This window comes from Panthera leo, chromosome F2, assembly GCF_018350215.1.
Source record: "Panthera leo isolate Ple1 chromosome F2, P.leo_Ple1_pat1.1, whole genome shotgun sequence".
NCBI classification, from domain to species: Eukaryota; Metazoa; Chordata; class Mammalia; order Carnivora; family Felidae; genus Panthera; species Panthera leo.
The window spans coordinates 8,621,391-8,640,525 of NC_056695.1; positions in this window are offsets into that span (position 1 = coordinate 8,621,391).

Consider the following 19,135-nt stretch of genomic DNA (forward strand, 5'->3'; position numbering starts at 1 on the left):
AAAAACGTGAGATCCTACAGTATGTGTCTTTCTCTGATGTGTTTCACTTAGCGTAATCCCCTCAAGGTCCATCCGGTGCTGGTCTCAGATGGCAGGCAGGATTACTTCCTTTTAATGGCTTAATTTTCTGTATCTTTACCTCTATCTCTACGTATATATCACATCTTTAGTCATTCATTTGTTGGTGGGCACTTACGTTGTTTCCATGTCTTGGCAATTATAAATAATGGTGTCCCGTGAAAAAAGAGGCTGGTTCAGCTTGCAACTTTAACAACTGTACAAGTGCTTTTCCCCAGGATAATTATATGTTGGTATACAGCAGAAATGCCTTAAGTATACACCCTATTCAAACGATGGAGATTTCATAAAAGCAAAACTTTTAAGCACTTTACTAGACATAGTTCTAAGTGAAACTGCCTCTTTTTTTTTTTTAGTGGGAGTGTGAGACGGTGAAGAAACAATACCTTACTAGCACAGTCTGTTGCCTTGAATAATGCTGAGGGTCCGGCAGTTTTGCCCACCTTTCCTTTTGCATCCCAAACACAAATACCAACCGAGAGCTGAGTGAAACAAGCGGGGACGATCGCCGTCTTCTAGAGTTCCTGAGGGGGATTCTCGGGGACCCCACAGGGGTCCACGCAGCACCCCTCATGAGCTGCTCGTGAAGACAGAAATGAGAAGGGCGTTAAGCCTTGGGGTTATTTCAATCTTCAGAGGTTGGGCTGAAGAGGAGAAGGGCCCACCAGAAGAAAATGAGGTAGAAAGACATCCAGGAGGATGAAGATGTCATTACAAGAATGAGGAAGCCAAGAGTAGAAGGAAGAAAGCCTGATTTGAGTGTGTCCGAAACAGGAGAAGAAATGGTCGTATTAACCATGTTTGTTATTTTCTCTGTGCTGATGCTTTGACATCTGGGGCCTTGCTGATCTTGGATGGTCTGCCCCTTCCGGGGTTACCAGTTCCTAGAGATACTGGATGAGTCATTCCTGAGCACACTTTTCAAAAACAACCCAGCCAGTCCAGAGCCCATATCCCCAGCTCTCACATTCTGGGCCGCCTATCCCCTGCCCTGACCACCCAGGGCCACCTACCAGACAACAAGGGACATCCTGTGCCCCAGAGCCCACTGAAGTGATTCGAGGTAGTCAATCCTAAGCCTGCCTGCCCTACCTTGCCTGCTCCTTCTCGTGGAAACCGCAGTAAAGCTCTTGTCCACAGTGGCTCCCTCTCCTCCTGCCTCTTTACCTCCCAGTGCTTCCCCAGGGGCCCAGCAATGGTGTGGCCTTCCTCTGCCTTTAGGAACGATGAGTAACGGACTGTCAAAATTTTCCCGGTCCGTTGTTGGCCTTACCATACCTCGAATTTTCTATCAATACACTCTATTTTAAAACAACAGTGATGGCGAATGCAGGTAAGTCCTTTAGGACATTTTGCTGCAAAGAACAGAAAAATGGGGGGTAAGCTGGAAGGGAATATGGGATCCAGATAGTGTGCCCCATTCGCAGGACACATTGCTGACGGTAATGATCTTACACACAGGGGAAAAGTAATGATTTTACTTTAACAGGGGGCCGCAGGGGAGGTGGGACCCAGTGCAGAAATGGAGTCGCTGGTCTTAAGTATGTGGACAATAGATGGTTAGATTCAGTGGCCAAAACATATGGAAATTCTCTTCTGTTTGCTTCTGTTTTCTTAGTAAAACATGAAGTAAGGCCACCAGCTGGGACTGGACTGGAGAGCAGTGTGGAAGATTTGTGACAAGTGAGGAAATGGGACTTGGAAAAAGGCAGAGAAATTTGTTTAGGACAGGACAGTAAGACCTCTAGACAACACCAAGCACTCATTGGAGGTCCGGGGGTTGTAAAGTTTAGGTGAGACGAGTTCGCCTGAATGTGTGGTTTTCCTAAGGAAGAGACACAGAGTAGATGGTTTAAAATTTTATTTAATTTTAGACTTTTCATTTTAGAACAGTTTTACATTTACAGAAAAGTTGTAAGAGAGTACAGAGAGTTCGCAGATAGCCCACACTCAGTTTCCCCTATTACTAACAGCTTGCCTTGCACGGCACATTTAACGATCGGTATGGAAACATTATTAACAATAGTCCATACTTTGTTCAGATGACCTTAGTTTTTCCCTGTTTTCTGCCCCAGGATCCCATGTAGGGTACATGATATTTTCTTGTCATGTCTACTCAGGCTTGTCATGCCTATGGCAGTTTCTTAGACTTTCCTTGTTTTTGATGACCTTGACAGGTTTAAGGAGTCTTGGTCAAGCATTTTGCAGAATGATGTCCCCCATTTGGGATTTGTCTGATGTTTCCCTCATGACTCGACTGGGCTTACAGGTTTCTGGAAGGAAGATTATGGAAGTAAAGTGCCATGTTCATCACATCACATCAAGGGTGTAAAGTATCGACATGACTCACCTCTGTTGGCGTTGACCTTGATCACATGGCTGAGGGAGAGTTTGTCATGTTTCTCTACTATGAAGTCACTCTTTTTACCCCCCTTTTCCATACTGTGCTCATTGGAAAGAAGTCACTCTGTGCAGCCCTTCCTGGAGAGGCAAGGGATTATGCGGTTGCACATATACATAAGTTATTTGGATTCTTCTGCACAACAGATGTGTCTGTTCTCTCCCCTGTTCAATCGTTTATTTATATCAATATGCAGGCGTGGATATTTACTTTACACTTTGGGTAATGATCCAATACTACTTTATCTTGTTGCTCAAATCACTCCAGCTTTGGCCACTGGGAACCCTTTCAATTAATTACTGGGTCCCTTTGACACACCCCTCTCATTATGGGCTCTTATTTCTATTTTGAGCACTTCCTTGCTTTCGGACACTGAAAGACGTTCAAGGCTCATTTTACGTGTTTCCTGTTTGAGAAGCAGCCATTTATCCAGTGCTGTTGTTTTAAATTTATTTTTATCCTTGTAACTGTAAACTATTCAAAAACTAAACGCACAGCTCAGAGAGTTGTTACAAAGAACACAACCTCCCAGCCTCTCAGGGCCGTTTGTGCAATCTTTTCCCAGCTCCACGATGACATCATGTTGGTAGCTTGAAAATTGGCCATGGTGGTAGTGTTTACATGATGGAAATCAGGAAATGCTACAAGCCCAGGCTTTCTTTTCCCCCTGGAGAGCCAGTTGTTAAATACCAGCACACCACTGCTTGTAACTGCCACCCAAGTCAAGAAATAAAACCACAAACTAATAAATAAAATGTTGCCAGCTACCCCAGTAACCCCTCTGTGTATCCCATCATAACCGTCTCTATCCAAAAGTAACCACTACCCTGACTTTTATAGTAATCACTTCCGTGTAAGTGTGTGTGTGTGTGTGTGCACGCACGCGCGTGTGTTTAATGGTTTTTATCAACCATGGGTCCATCCCTAGACACTATGGTTAATATCACACATTATTTTTACCTTGCTGTGTACTTTAAGGTCTTTAATCTACAGATTCTCTATCTCTTTTTTTTTTCTTTACAAATTATCTGTTGAAACACATGTGCCATTTTATCTGTAGTCCTTCCCCTGTCTGGATACTCACGGTATCGTTCAACATATTGCTTTGTACTCTGTTATTTCAAATTGACATTGATAGAATATTCCACCTAACAACAACAGCATACACGTTCTCTTCAAGTGTGTGTGGAATATATTACGAAGACCACATCCATAAAGCAAACCCCAAGGAATGTAAAAAAAAAAAAAACATGAAACAAAACATACCGAAGTATGTTCTCTGATCATGATATAATTAATTAAACTAGAAAAGAATAACACAAAGATAACAGGAAAATCTCCAAGCACTTGGCAACTAACTTACACACTTGAAAATAATCCGTGTTTCAAAAGGAAAAATCTCAAAGGAAATTAAAAAAAACCAAAACAACATTGAAGTGATATGCATACAGCATATTCAAAATTTGCGGGACACAGCTAAAGCACGCTAAGAAGGAAATTTGTAACACTAAATGCTCACATTATAAAAGAAGAAAAATTTCAGACCAGTGGTCTGCATTCTCATTTCAAGAACTTAGAAAAAGAAGAGCAAAATAAGCTTAAGAATGCAATAAAAGAGGTCAGAAAGCAAAGTATAAGCAGAGAAGCAATAGAGGAAATCGATAGAACAAAATCTAGCTCTCTGAGATAACAAAAATGGACAAACTTCAAGCAACATGGACATATAAAAAAGAACACAAATTAACCAATATCAAGATTGAAACAGGGAATGTTGCTACAGATCCTGCAAACATAAAAAATATAATAAGAGATGCCACAAGCAATTCTGTATGTATACAGTTGGCAAAGTAAGTGAAATAGACCAGTTCCTTAAAAAAAAAAAAAAAAAACAAACTACCCTATTTCAGCCAATATGAAATGAATAATTTGAATTGCTCTCTAAGGATTAAGGAAATTGAATTCATAATGTAAAAACTTTCCCCAAAGAAATCCTGAGGCACAGATGGCTTCTTCAGAAAATTCTCCCAAAGGTTTAAAGAAAAATTAGCACCAAGTCTGCATAATCTATACCAGAAAATAGAAGAGGAGGGAACACTTTCCAAGTCATTTTATGAAGTCTGTATTACTTTGATCCCCAAACCAAACACAGCACAAGAGAAGCAAACTATAGACCACTATTCCTCGTGAACATTGATGCAAAAACCCTTAACAAAATATTAACACACAGAATTCAGCAACATATAAAAAATTGTGCACTATGGCCAGGTGATGTTTATTCAAAGAATGCAAGGCTAGTTCAATATTTGAAAATCAAATAATGTCATCCACCATATCAATGGGCTGAATAAGAAGTCACATGAGTACATCAATTGCAGAAAAATTTGAAATATTTAAGACTTATTCTTAACAAAATTCTTTACAAATTAGGGGTAGAGGGGGACTTCTCAACTTAATAAAGTGCATTTATAAAAATCTACACTTAACAGTTACTTAATGGCAAAAGGCTGAATGTGTTTCTCCTAAGATTGGGAACAAGGCAGGGTTGTCTGCTCTTCCACTCTTACTCAATAAAATGTTGAACATTCTAGCCAGTATAATAAGGCAAGAAAAGAAAAGGAAAGGAAAAATAGAGTTTAGAAAGGAAGAAATAAAACTGTTTCTATTTGCTGATGATAGGCTTATTATCTATATAGAAAATATTTTAAAAATCTATTAAAAAGCTCCTAGAATAAGTGAGTTCAGCAAATTCATACCAGATAAACATACAAAAATCAATTGTATTTCTACAACGAGCACATTCTCATCAAAATTAAAAATACAGTCCCCATTTACAATCACGAGAGAGAAAGAGAGAGAGAGAGGGAGAGAGAGAGAGAGAGGGAGAGAGACACCTGGGTTGTTCAGTCAGTTAAGCATCTTTTGATTTCGACTCAGGTCAGGATCGTGAGATTGAGCCCAATGTTGGGCTCCAGGCTGGGCATGGAGACTGCTTGGGATTCTCTCTCTCCCTTTCACTCTGCCCCTCCCTGCTTACACACACTCCTGTCTCTCAAAAGAAAAAAAAATTTACATGTAAATCTAACAAAACATGTACAAGATTTGTACATGAAACTAGAAAACATTGATGAAAGAAATCAAATCAAAGAAGATTTAAATAAATGGAGAGACATACTATGTTCATGGATTAGAAGACAACATTGTAAAGATGTCAGTTCTCCTCAAACTGATATTCAGGTTTAACACAATTCTTACCAAATTTCCAGCAAGAGCTTTTTGTAGATAAAAAGATTGCTCTCAAATTTATGTGGGAGGGGCACCTGAGTGGCTCGGTCTGTTGAGCATCCAACTGTGGCCCAGGTCATGATCTCGCGGTTTGTGAGTTTGAGCCCCACATCAGGCTTGCTACTGTCAGCACAGAGCCTGCTTCAGATCCTCTGTCCCCTCTCTCTCCCCCTCCCTGCTTATTCTCTCCCCTAAATAAATAAATGAGTGAATGAATAAATAAATAAATAAATAAATAAATAAATAAATAAATAAAATTTATGTGGTATTGCAAAGAAGCCAGAAGAGCTAAAACAATTTTGGTAGAGAAAAATGAAATGGGAAGAATTAGTCTACTCCATTTCAAGACTTATTATATAGCTATAGTAATTAAGACTGTGTAGTATTGGTGGAGGGATAAACATGTAGATTAGTTGAACAGAACAGAGAACACAAAAATAGATCCACACAAATATGCCCAATCAATTTTTGACAAAGATTTAAGATAAATTAAAAAAAGCAAAGATAACCTTTTCAATAAATGTTGGCGCAAGTAGGCATCTATGAGCAAAACCCAAAACGCAACAAATAAAAAAAAAAAACCCACCCTGTTTCAGGGTCTCACAGTTTATACAAAAATTTACTCAAAATGGATCAAGAACTTAAATGTAAAACATAAAGGGAAAAGACCTATGAGAAATCTTCAAGATCTAAGGTAATGCCAAAAATTCTTAGATTGGAGACTAAAAGCATGAACTTTAAAAGGGAAAATTGATGAATTAGACTTCATAAAAATTCAAAACTTGCCAAGCAGATAAAAATACAAACTAAAGCCTGGGAGAAAACATTTGCAAACCACGTATCCAACAAAGGACTAGTATCTGGAATATATCAAGAACTCTCAAAACTCAGCAGTTAAAAAAAATCAAACTATCCCGGGGCACCTGGGTGGCTCAGTCCGTTGAGTATCTGACTTTGGCTCAGGTCATGATCTCACGGTTCGTGAGTTCGAGCCCCGTGTCAGGCTCTGTGCTGACAGCTCAGAGCCTGAAGCCTGCTTCGGATTCTTTGTCTCCCTCTCTCTCTGCCCCTAACCCACTCGCATTCTGTCTCTGTCTCTCTCAAAAATAAATAAAAACATTAAAAAAAATCAATCCAATTTAAAAATGGGCAAGAGACAGGAAGAGCCATTTCACCTAAGAAGATATGTGGATGAGAAATAACCACATGAAAAATGTGCCATTAGGAAAACTCCCTATCATTAGGGGCATTTGTTACCTCCGCTTTGCTTTTCTCCCCAGCATTTATTATCACAATGTGCATCATGTATTTATTTGGGTGTTTATTTATTGTCTTTCTCTATGTGGGTGGGGACTGTGTTTTGTTCACTTTTTCACCCTGGAGAGAGAATTGTGCCTGGAAGATGGTAAGTACTCAGTAAATATTTATAGAATGAATGAATACATGCTCTTGAAAGTTCAGATAGAACTCAGTTATGAGTTTTATCCTGGAAGTATTGGTCTTTCCAAATAATAGAGTTTTAATCACTTTTCCATTCTTGTCTGATTTGATTAGCATTTGTTTTAGTCCAGTTTTTTACTGCTTCTTGAGTCTTTATAATTAATATTCTGTTAGGAAACCATCCATTTCCTCTAAATTTTCAAAATATTTTCAATAGGTTAAGATAAAGTAGTCTCATAATTCTTTTACTCTCTTCTTCACCCTTTTTTTCTTTAGCCAGGATCACCAAGGGTTTCGACCTTATTGAGTTTTGTGATTGCAAAGCACCAAGTCTGCATTCATTTTTCCTAATTTTTACCTCACTAAATTCACCTTTAATTTATTTCATCTTTTATTTCTCAAATTGACTCTATTTTCCCCCTTAATTTATTAATTGACAGGGCACCTGGATGGCTCAGTTGGTTAAGCATCTGACTTTGATTCAGGTCACGAGCTCACAGTTCGTGGGTTCAAGCCCCGCGTCGGGCTCTGTGCTGACAACTCAGAGCCTGGAGCCTGCTTTGGATTCTGTGTCTCCCTCTCTCTCTGTCCCTCCTCTGCTTGCTCTCTCTCTCTCTCTCAAAAATAAAATAAAAAGTTTTTTAAATTACGTTGACATGTAGTTACAATGAAGGCTAAGTTGCTAAGTTGCTGGAGCAGAGACTCGATCGCGAAACGTCTTTGTTGTTTTCTTTCATGGAACAGTCCTGGGTGGGTAAGTGGCCTGTTCCATAACGTCATTCAGGAACACAAGCAAGTGGGAAAACTCTGCCATTCTCTAGGGCTGGGGGCAGCATACCAATGAGGGCCAGTCCTGCCTATTACCTGTTCTTTATCAGTAAATTTTATTGCAGCGCAACCACACTGATGTGTTTGCATCTTGCCTACCTTTCACTTTTGCGCTTCAATGGCAGAACTGTAGTCATGAGAGACCAGATGGCCCACGAAGCGAAAAGTATTTTCCCATCGGCCTCTGTCAGAACTAGTTTGCTGATTCTGCTCTAAGGCAGAGTCCTGGGTGCGGAATCAAAAGTGGGTCACCAGCACGCCTTCTTCCAGCTGGTAGGGAAGGAAGAGACGATAGAGAAAAGGCATGTCCCCCCTGTGCCTAGAAGTGGTCCACACCACTTCCATTCTATTTGAGAATTTAGTCACATGGCCGCATCTAACTGCGAGGGAGTCCTGGGCCGGTGTCACTGGGCACCAGCTTGTCCTGCCACGTGCCCAGCTACTGTTGTTTTACTGTGGTAAGCAGAGGATTGATTTTGAAGGACAGCTACCAGTTCCCCCCGTAGAGAAACATGAAGTTCCTTTATCTTCTTTCTCTTTGAAGAATGAAGAGATTTCAAGTGACAGATATTTTTCCAGCGCAACTAACGCTTTGATTCAGAGGTTTCAAGAGGGTGCGTTCTCCTTTTCTTGATCTCTTTTAGGTAGTGGTTTCCGTTTGGATTTCTTCATTAGTCCAACGTGTATTTGGGACGATGTTTTTTTAGTTTGCAAGTACTTATGTATTTTCTAAAGTCATATTTTTTCTTATTTATTTCTACTTCCATTAAGAGAAGGTGACCCTAACATGTATAGTTTTAAAACTGTGTTTATGCTTTATTTTTGACCAAATGCATATAAGATTTTGTAATACCTGGACATACATATGTGCGTGTGTATTCCTTTTTCAAATGACAAAGTTTTTTCAAATTTGTTTTTATTAAAAAAAATTTGTTTTAATGTTTATTTGTTTTTGAAGGAGAGAGAGACAGATCGTGAGCGGCAGAGGGGCAGAGAGAGAGAGAGGAAGACACAGAACCCGAAGCAGGCTCCAGGCTCTGAGCTGTCAGCACAGAGCCTGACGCGGGGCTCGAACTCGTGGACCGTGAGATCATGACCTGAGCCGAAGTCGGATGCTTCACTAACAGCCATCCAGGTGCCTCATCAAATGACAAAATTTTATTTCATATACACATCAGGTTTGATTATGTTATTTGATTTTATGTCCTTTCTTATTTTTGTCTTTTATATCTAATTCTGAGAAAATGGTTACTCTCATTTTAATATAATTTTAGAATGAAGTTCTTTCATTTCTAATGGTTGCCATTTATATATTTAGCTACCTTTTTTTTGTTGCAGCAAATTTATAACGACTATATCTTGTTTTTAAATTTATGCATTTATTACTACTTCGTGTCCTTGTTTTTCCTTTTTGAAGATTTTAATTTTAAAATCTATGTGTTCTGATAATAATGATACCGCTTGTGATGCCTTGATGCCTTTTTTTGCTTTTTTTTAAGGATCTATTTCTCATCCATTTTTTTTTTTTTAAACCTAAGAGTTACTTCTCTGATCTGTAAAAATGAAGATGATAAAAACACTCTAACTTTTGTGAGGATGAAGGAAGGAGATGGCTGTGGGAGTGTTTGTAAACCATGAAGAACTCCACGTAAAGGTGGTGTCATTCCTCCTGCTTTGGGGTCTATCCACTACCCCACCTCTATTGTCTGACTTTGAACGTACATTACTGGGAGGAGCGGATCCACTTTTTTTTTTTTTTTGCCATTTATCATCTATCTATGTACCTACCTACCTACCTTTTTATCTGTTTATCCATCCTGATTATCTTTTTAACCAATTTAATCATTAACCTGTGTGCTGCCTGTCCTATTCCAGCGCATCTAGATAACTGTACCCCTCCCCTGCCAATTTTCACTGCCGACACCAGGAAGAATAGTTACACCATTATTATTACAGGAGCCATAAATTATTTAAACAAAAAAACACGTTCACTTAAGTTTTATTGTCCTACTATCGTCTAAAACAGGTACAGAGTTGAAAAAAAAAAAAAAAAAGACCCAGCTACTGTGAAATCTCAAAAACTACTCAGGTACTCAGGTAGGGGGTTAAATGTGGGAAGCCAGCATTTTAAGGTTATTCTTAAGTTACAGTAAATTCCAGTAAAGTTATAAGCAGTCACATGATGAAACACTTTTGAGTGCGACTTCCATTGCCTCCCCCCACCCCCGCCCCGCCACCCACTGCAGTTAAAAATGGATAAAGTTATAAACTCCGAAAGTTTGTCCTCTGTTTCTTGCTGTGTTTCTATCTTGTCAAGAGCCACTTCTCGCTACATCATCAGTCTAGGTCCTCCTTAGTTCCCTTATATCCTCAGGGATATTCAAAAAGGAAAAACCAGGGCGCCTGGGTGGCTCAGTTATTTAAGCGCTGGACTGTTGATCTCAGCTCAGGTCGTGATCTCGTGGTTCGCGGGATTGAGCCCCACATCGAGTGTGGTGCCTGCTTGGGATGGTCTCTCTCCCTCTCTCTCTGCCCCTCTCCTGTGCACATGTGTGCTTACGCTCTCTCAGAATAAACATGAAAAAAATTTTAAAAAGGAAAATCCATATATTTCTGAGCTTACTCTATCCCTGCATTTTCAGTGTGTTTCTTGTAAATAACACGTGTGTCTTTTTATAGGAGAAAGTAACCCACTTATTACACTGGTATTCACAACTGATGTTCTAAATGCATGTTTATGTTTAGTATGCATTTTACTTTGGGGTTCTTAGATTATCTAATTTGCTCATTTTTGCAGGTTTTATGAACTTGTAATTAACTTTTTTTCACTTGTTTCATTTTTATTAACCAGTTTCATTTAGCCATTCCTTTCCCAACACTCATCATCAAACTCACATTTCACCACTGTTATATGAAAAGAAGCTTTAGCTGTTTCTCTTCTGTTTTTTTTTTTTTAAGTTTATTTATTTTGAGAGAGAGCATGAGCGAGGAGGGGCGGAGAGAGAGAGACGGGGAGAGAGAGAGAGAGAGAGAGAGAGAGAGAGAGAGAATCCCAAGCAGGCTCCAAGCTATCAGCACAGAGCCCGACCTGTGGCTCGATCCCATGAACCGTGAGATCATGACCTGAGCTGAAATCAAGAGTTGGACCCTTAACTGACTGAGGCACCCAGGTGCCCCCTCTTATGTTTTAATAGAAAATATATTCTTTTGGGGCACCTGGGTGGCTCAGTCTGTTAGGCATCTGACTTCGGCTCAGGTCATGATCTCATAGTCCATGAGTTCGAGCCCCGTGTCGGGCTCTGTGCTGACAGCTCAGAGCCTGGAGCCTGCTTCATATTCTTTGTCTCCCTCTCTCTCTGCCCCTCCCCTACTCATGCTCTGTCTCCTCTGTCTCAAAAATAAATAAAAACATTAAAAAAAATTAAAAAAAAGAAAATATATTCTTTTGATAAAAGTCTTTTGTTTAGGGATTCATATAACTCACATTTAATGTCATAATGAGATGAAATTTAATTTTGCTAACTTATTTTAGTATTTGCTACTTATCTGACTTTCTTCTTTTTCTTTTTTCCCTTCCTTACTCTTTCTGCCTTGGTCAACTTTTCTGTTTATTCCCCTTTGTCCCTCATTAGTTTCAAAGTTCTACCGTCCTTTCCAGAGCCCCTAGCAGTTGCCATCCTGATCTTGAAATCACAATGAAAAAGTCTGTCCATTATTACATTAAAGCAAAATAATAAATATACTCTCCTCCCCCTAAGACACTTTGCTAACCTCCTCCCAACCAACAAAACCAGGAGAAGCCTTCCCAGTGCCTCTCCCTGCCTCAATTCTGGCCTTGCTGAAGCAGCTTAAAATATCTACGCTCGGGCTAAAATCATCTTCCTTGTCAAGAATACTTACCTAACTTACATTATGAGCTCGAAGTGACATTCCCGTCATCTATGCTATGAAGACACAATAAGATGTACTGCCCTGCTTTCTCATCTCATGCTCTGGTTTGGATTTAGAGAGTTAGAGGACTTTCCCAAGTGTTGTCCTCAGATAGGTTACGTGGCTCTTGTATTTTCTGAAGCCTTGCACGTCAGGACAAGGCTAGAGAATGTGTCAAGCCAGTGAGGGAAGCGCCAGAATCTTTACAAAGTGCATTTGCGGCTGTTCGCTCAAGAGATTCTAGTACAAGATGCCTCAGTGGAAATGGGCTCCCCAATGTCGACAGTGATATGTGATCAAGGTCACAGGATGTGTTTCCAATAACTGATGGCAGGGCGGAGGTAGTAATCAGAAATATTTCTACCACAGATACACTGGGCTGTGTTAATTATTTATGCAGTCTTTAAGTGTGAACTAGATGAGCCAAGTAAAGCATTTATTTAATTTCTTTTTTTTTTAATGTTTATTTTTGAGAGAGAGAGAGAGTGTGCACGCACGAGTTGGGGAGGGGCAGAATCTGAAGCAGGCTCCAGGCTCTGAGCTGTCAGCACAGAGCCCAGCATGGGGATCGAACTTGTGAACTGTGAGTTCAGTTCATGAATTCAACTCATGACCTGAGCTGAAGTCGGATGTGTAACTGAGCCACCCAGACGCCCCTCATTTCTGTAACAACCAGTGTCCTCATGTGATGGACAAGTGCCTGACGGGAACAACCCCAATACCAAAAGATCCAATTCCCAGGCCCGGGGTCTCCCCGAAGGAAGAGGAAAGGACCTACCAGTCACTATGGTGACTGATATGCTTTGATGCACTCTGTCTGCCTTATACACGTAACGGTGATAACACATCAAAGCAGTGAAAAAAGACACGGTCTGGCTGAAAGACAAAATAAAGGTCTCTAGAAACCATACACAGTACGGAAGTGCAAAGCAGTGAGGGGGGCTGAAACCACATGTCTGGGTTTTAGGTCCAGGGATGGGCCGTGGCTGCGAGCCACTTGGATCCTACTGGGGACTGATCTGAAAGTTTTACATTTAGACGGGGGAGATAAAAGCCAGGAGCCTGCGTGAAGTCAGGACCTAGAGGGGAGATTCTTCCTCCTCCGTAAAGGCTCCTGCTGTCCACCACGTAGGGCCATGGGTTTATGGAAGTGGGGAGCCTGGGGGGATGGGAGAACTGGGGGGATGGGGCCAGGAACTGAATCACGCTCAAGGGATGGCCCTGTGATACCGCCAATTAATCGTCGTGGGACAGGAGCCCAATGAGACACTATACGAACTGTTGTGGACCAGGGGTCACAGCGAAGGGATCCGAGACGGGGACAGCTGTCAAACTGGCAAACCGCGAGGGGTTAAAACCAGGGAGAAACAGGGAAAAACAAACACACCTCAAACACCTCACTCAAAATGAGACTGCTAATCAAATTACAAAACGGAGGAAGAAATCTAACACAGAAAGAACATGATCTTTCTGGAACAGTTTAGCAAAACCTTTAAATGTGTTCGACGACCAGTAGTTAATTGTTCTGGGTATTTATTTCATCCCTTAACGTAGTGGCTGAAAACCACAGGAGCAGGAACATACTGGGTCGGCAGGTGGGTGGGGCCAGTCTGTGGTTGGCAAACTGAGGAACGGCACCCCCTGGAGGTTCGCTCCCTTCCAGGCGGGGCATCTGGGCAACTGGAACCCCTGGGGGCTCCTGGTGCGCCCCTGTTTCTTCACGTGCACTTCCTGCTTGGCAGCTGTAGGCAGCTGGACTTCGAAAAGCCAGTTCGGGGCACCCTCGGTCCTAAGAGGGGGGCCGAGCCAAGGGAAGCCTGGCTCATTTTTATGACCTAGCCTTACAGATCTCACGGCAGCTTAAGTTGCATTCTTTTTCTTAGAAGTGAGTCACTAAGGTCAGTACAGGTTCAAGGGAAGGCGAATTAGATCGCATCGTTCCATGGAAGGCAGGCCAAAGATTTTGCGGGCGTGTTTTCAGTCTGCCACGGTTGGCTCTCTGGCCTCAAATTATGTACTTGTCTTCCCCCCACGTGCAAATTACATACAAGCTTCCCAATGTCTCTAATACAGGACTGACTCGGGTTCGAGGTCCAGAACCTCCTTTTCTCCGCCTGGTTCCGAGGCGGATGATGGCTCGGGCACAGCTTCTGACATAGCACCTCAAGTACAGCGTCTCTCAGTCCGAGACCCGGGAACCGGGCACCCAACATACACTGGTGGGACGGGCCCAGAAAAACTGCTGTATGAGAGAATGACTCTCATCCGTAACAAGGTACAATAGGGAGCCCCCGGGGAATCACTGGCCTCTACACTTCCGGAGCCCCCTTGGGCACTTGTTGCCTTGGCTAGGGCTCAGCCCACCGTGTGGGGCGGTTCACCATAGCCCTGGGCCCCCGGTGCTGCCTGCTGAGTTAGCCTTCCTTTTCCATAAAATGCTGCCATGTTGGCAGCTGAGGAATTTGGGCACCCTGCCTCTTCCCAAGGAGTCTTAGAGCGAAAAGCCCTCTTCATTGCGTGCCGCCTCTATGCCTTTCAGTCCATATTGATACAGTTCCTTTAAACTTTTTTGCGGTTTTGTTTTTAGGAACCAACTTCTAGAAACACATACCCAGAAATCTCACCGACTGGGCTTCACATGAAGCCACTGAGAGACAAGAAAGTCAAGATTCTTAGAAGTCCTAACAGTTAATGGAGAGGATCTGTGAGGCATGACCTTAAGATCCTTCTTCTTCTCTTTTTTTTTTTTTTTGAGAGAGAGAACGAGAGTGCTCGCGCGTGTGCACGTGTGCGTGGGAGAAGGGCAGAGGGAGAGGGAGACAGAATCTTAAGCAGACTCCACAGCCAACACAGAGCCCAATTCAGGGCTTGACCCCACGACTGTGAGATTATGATCTGAGCAGAAATCAAGAGTCAGACGCTCAACCGACTGCCCCATGATCCTTCTTTCTTCCTTTTGTACTGCCTCCTACCATTTAAAATCGCATGCTGATACAGTTCCTTTAGAAACATAATGGGTTTCCTCTGAATCAATTTACAAAATCCAGTTCATTAAAAAAATTACATACACAAGCATCATCGAGAGGCTTCCACTTGGACAGCAGAGAGACCACAAACTGAAGATTCCTAGAAACCTTATTGTGCTCTTAAGATGCTTTGATGGGATTTTGTCTGGCTAACTGGTTTTCTGAGGCAGTGTCTCGGATCTTTCCGAGATATTAACCAGGGACTTACAGTCCTACTTTGGATGGGATCTTTTATCAATCTGAATATCTTGGAAATCATGGGAATAAGAACAATTTTATTTTGAAGCCAGCAAGTCCTGGATCCTTGTAGGTCTTTCTTGAGCTTCTCTCTTTCCTCTCACATTTTGTGGTAATTTGTTACAGCAGCAACAGAAAACTAATTCAGCTATCCAGTCTCTTTAGTTTTCTTTAACCTAAAACAGTTTCTCAGTCTTTCTTTGTCTTTCATGACTTTGACACTTTTGAAGAGCATTTTGTTGAATATCCCTCAATTTACATTCATTTGAGATTTCCCCATGACTAAATTCAGGTCATAAAATTGTGGCAGGAATATCGGTGATGGAAAATGCTATTGTGTTCTTCTCAATGTAGTCTATTGATTTATCCCATTACTGATGAGCTTAAATTTGATCAGTTACAGACAACTGATTTGTTCCATTACTAATGAGGTTAACTTAAAAAAAATTTTTTTTAATGTTTATTTATTTTTGAGAGAGAGAGAGAGAGAGAGGAAGAAAGAAAGATGGAGTCAACATGAGTAGGAGAGGAGCAGAGAGAGAGGGAGACACAGAATGTGAAGCAGGCTCCAGGCTCTGAGCTGTCAGCATAGAGCCCGACACGGGGCTCGAACTCACCAGCTGTGAGATCATGACCTGAGCTGAAGTCAGACACTTAACAGGCTGAGCCACCCAGGCACCCCACTAATGAGGTTAACTTTAATCAGCTGTTTAAATTGGTGTACTCTGGGTTTCTCTATAGCAAAGTTACTCTTTTTGTCATTAATAAATATTTTGTGGTAAGGTACTTGAATCCTACATGCTGCTTCTCAGCAATACTTAGCCCACTAGTTTATATCCGTTGATGATTATCTTGTGAAGTAATTATCACTATGATTGTTGCCAGTTCATAGGTTTTTAATTTCATTACCCTTCTTCTCTAGTCATTAGCTGGAATCCCACTTCTCTACTTATTTATATTTGTTCATTTAGTTTTTATTATCATGACCTTTTAAATTCTTTTATTCCATGGCTTTTAATCTGTTGCTGTATTGGTTTGTTTATTTTCGCCCACGTTTTCCTAAAGTAGGCTAGTGGGTGCCACTTCAAAGTGGCTCCTGTGTCATTTTTCACATGTTCCATATCATCCTTTGAACATTTCTTTACTTTCTGGTACCAGGTGTTCCAGGACTGTCTTGTTGTTCTTTCCTTGCTCCAAGTCTTAGAATTAGCCATTTTCCAGAGAGCTCCGAACTGGTTAGTGGAGAATGGTACTTAGAAACCAAGATCTGGATATTTGTGTGCTCACTGCTACTCTGTATCACTGCTTCTAAGCCCTCTTGGAGGCAGAGTTAGGAAATATATGTGTGAGTGTGTGTGTGTGTGTGTGTGTGTGTGTGTATTTACACATACATACCTCTGTCTTTGTATTACATGTACACACACTGTTTTTTATGTGTGTTGTGAACATATACCCCTAAGAATATTAATTAAGGGATTAAAAATTATTTTCTCTTCCTCATTGCCTTTGTTTCATCTGAGTTTCCTTTTTCCTTTTTTTGTCATTTTAGTCTCTGTGTCTTTCTCTTTTTTATTTTAAAAAATTTAAGTTTATTTATTTATTTTGAAAGAGAGAGAGAACGTGAGCAGGAGAGAGGCAGAGAGAGGGAGAGAGAGAGAGAGCATGAAGCGGGGAGGGGTGGAGAGAGAGAATCCCAATCAGACTCTATGCCGTCAGTGCAGGGCCTGACGTGGGGCTAGATCTCACGACCCATGACATCGTGACCTGAGCCAAAACCAAAAGTCAGATGTTTAACTGACTGAGCCACCCAGGCGTCCCTCTCTTTCATGTGGGGGTTGCCTGAAATGTCCGATGGTCACTGACTGTCATTCCATATTTAAGAGTGATGCACGACGGATTTCTTGTTTTCTATAATGATGAAATACATCATGCGGACCAACCTTTTCATGAAAATAACTACAGATATTGGAGAAAAGTATAAATATAGCTTCACAGAAGCAACATAAATGGACATACACTTTAATACCACTCTTTTGGAGAGGAATTTGCAAAAATCAAGAAAACTACATAAGCATTTTGGCCCATAAATCCACTTCTCGAATTTACTGTGAAGATATACCTTGACAATATGAAAATATATATAAAGAAAGTTATCATTTGCATGATTATTTGTAATTGTACAATATGGAAAACAATCGAAGTGCCCATACATGAGAGAGAGGTTAAATAAGCTATGCCACCTGCGCACAAAGTAACACTACTTAGTAAAATAAACAATAAGGGTGATTTCTATCGACTGACATGGAGTGATATCCAGGATGTATTGTCCATTGAAAAAGCGAAATGTAGGTCAGCATATATCTGTAATATACCTTTTATGTGAAGAAAGGGAGATAGAAAAATATACATGTGTCTGCTTATTTGTGAGTAAAAAAAAGAAAGAAAGAAAAGAAACTTAAGAAGAATAGACCAGAAACTAATGAGATTGTTTTCCAAGGCTAATGGGTGGAAATTGGGTGGGAAGCATGAGGGTACTGGAACAGAAGTGATGACAAACGGGCATTTCTTTGATTTACTTTTTCATATGTTCTGAATTTTAGAACTATGTTAATGTTTCACATGCTTAAAGAAAATATTAACAAGGGTGGGAAATAACAAAAAAATAGAACACAGAAACAAAGGAACTTAAATCTATTCTAATTGGATAACATGACCACACTGAAAGGGTATGAAGGATGATTTTGAACACAGTGTTTTGAATATATGCCCACAGGCTAAAGACCACAAGAACTGTAAACAAATCCTGTGCTCTAGTTAGAAAGTATGGGTGAGCAATTATGAAACTACTTTATGTGTATTCCATAACGGGATAAGTAAATATAGTGTGTAATGAGAGCCAGGTTCCTCACTGTTGGAGAAAGCAGTTAATATATGAAAAATGCTAGACTGACGTCTACATACATTGTGTAGACTGTATGCATTTTAGAATCAGCTTGTTAGTATCTGCTAAAAACTCAGCTTGTTTGCTGAGTTGTTGGGTTGAAGTTTTTGGATGCATAACCGTAAACCGATGAAGATACTCTTTCCTTCTTTTTCTTTCTTTCATTTATTTTTATACCTCTATATATCTACACACACACACACACACACACACACACACACACACACACACACTTTTTCTCATATATCCACCAGAAAGAAAACTTAAGGCCAACATCTCTCATGAACACAGACACAGAAATCCCTAACAAAATATTAGCAAATCAAATTCAGCAATATATTAAAAAGGATACTACCTTGCAATCAAGTATGTTCATCCTAGGAATGCAAGGCTGGTTTAAACATTCAAAATCAATCCCTGTAGCTCACTATATTAGTATACTAAATAGTAAAAAAAAAAAAATCATCATATCAGTAAATGCAATACTGGCATTCAACACAGCATCTATTCATGATTTTTTTTTTAAATCATACAACCTAGGAATAGACATAACTTCCTTAACCTAATAAAAAGTATTCGTGAAAACCTTACAAATAACATTGTATTTAATGGTGAGAGACTCAGTGCAAAGAGGTTCTCAGTTACTACTTCTATTTAATATCATACTGGAAGTCCTGGTTTGTGCAAGAAAAAGAAAAGACATAGAGACTGGAAAGGAAGAAATAAAACTGTCTCTATTCATAGATGATTATCTATGTAGAAGGTCCCCCAAAATCTACACACACAAAATCCCTGAAACTAATAAGTGAGTTTAGCAAGGTTACAGGACACAAAGGTAATGTTAAAAAAGTTCCTTGTATTCTTATATGCCACCTGTGACCAACAGGAATTTGAAATTTTAAAAATACCACTTATAATAATAACGAAGACAGTACTGACAAAATACATGCAAGATTTATATGCAGGAAACTG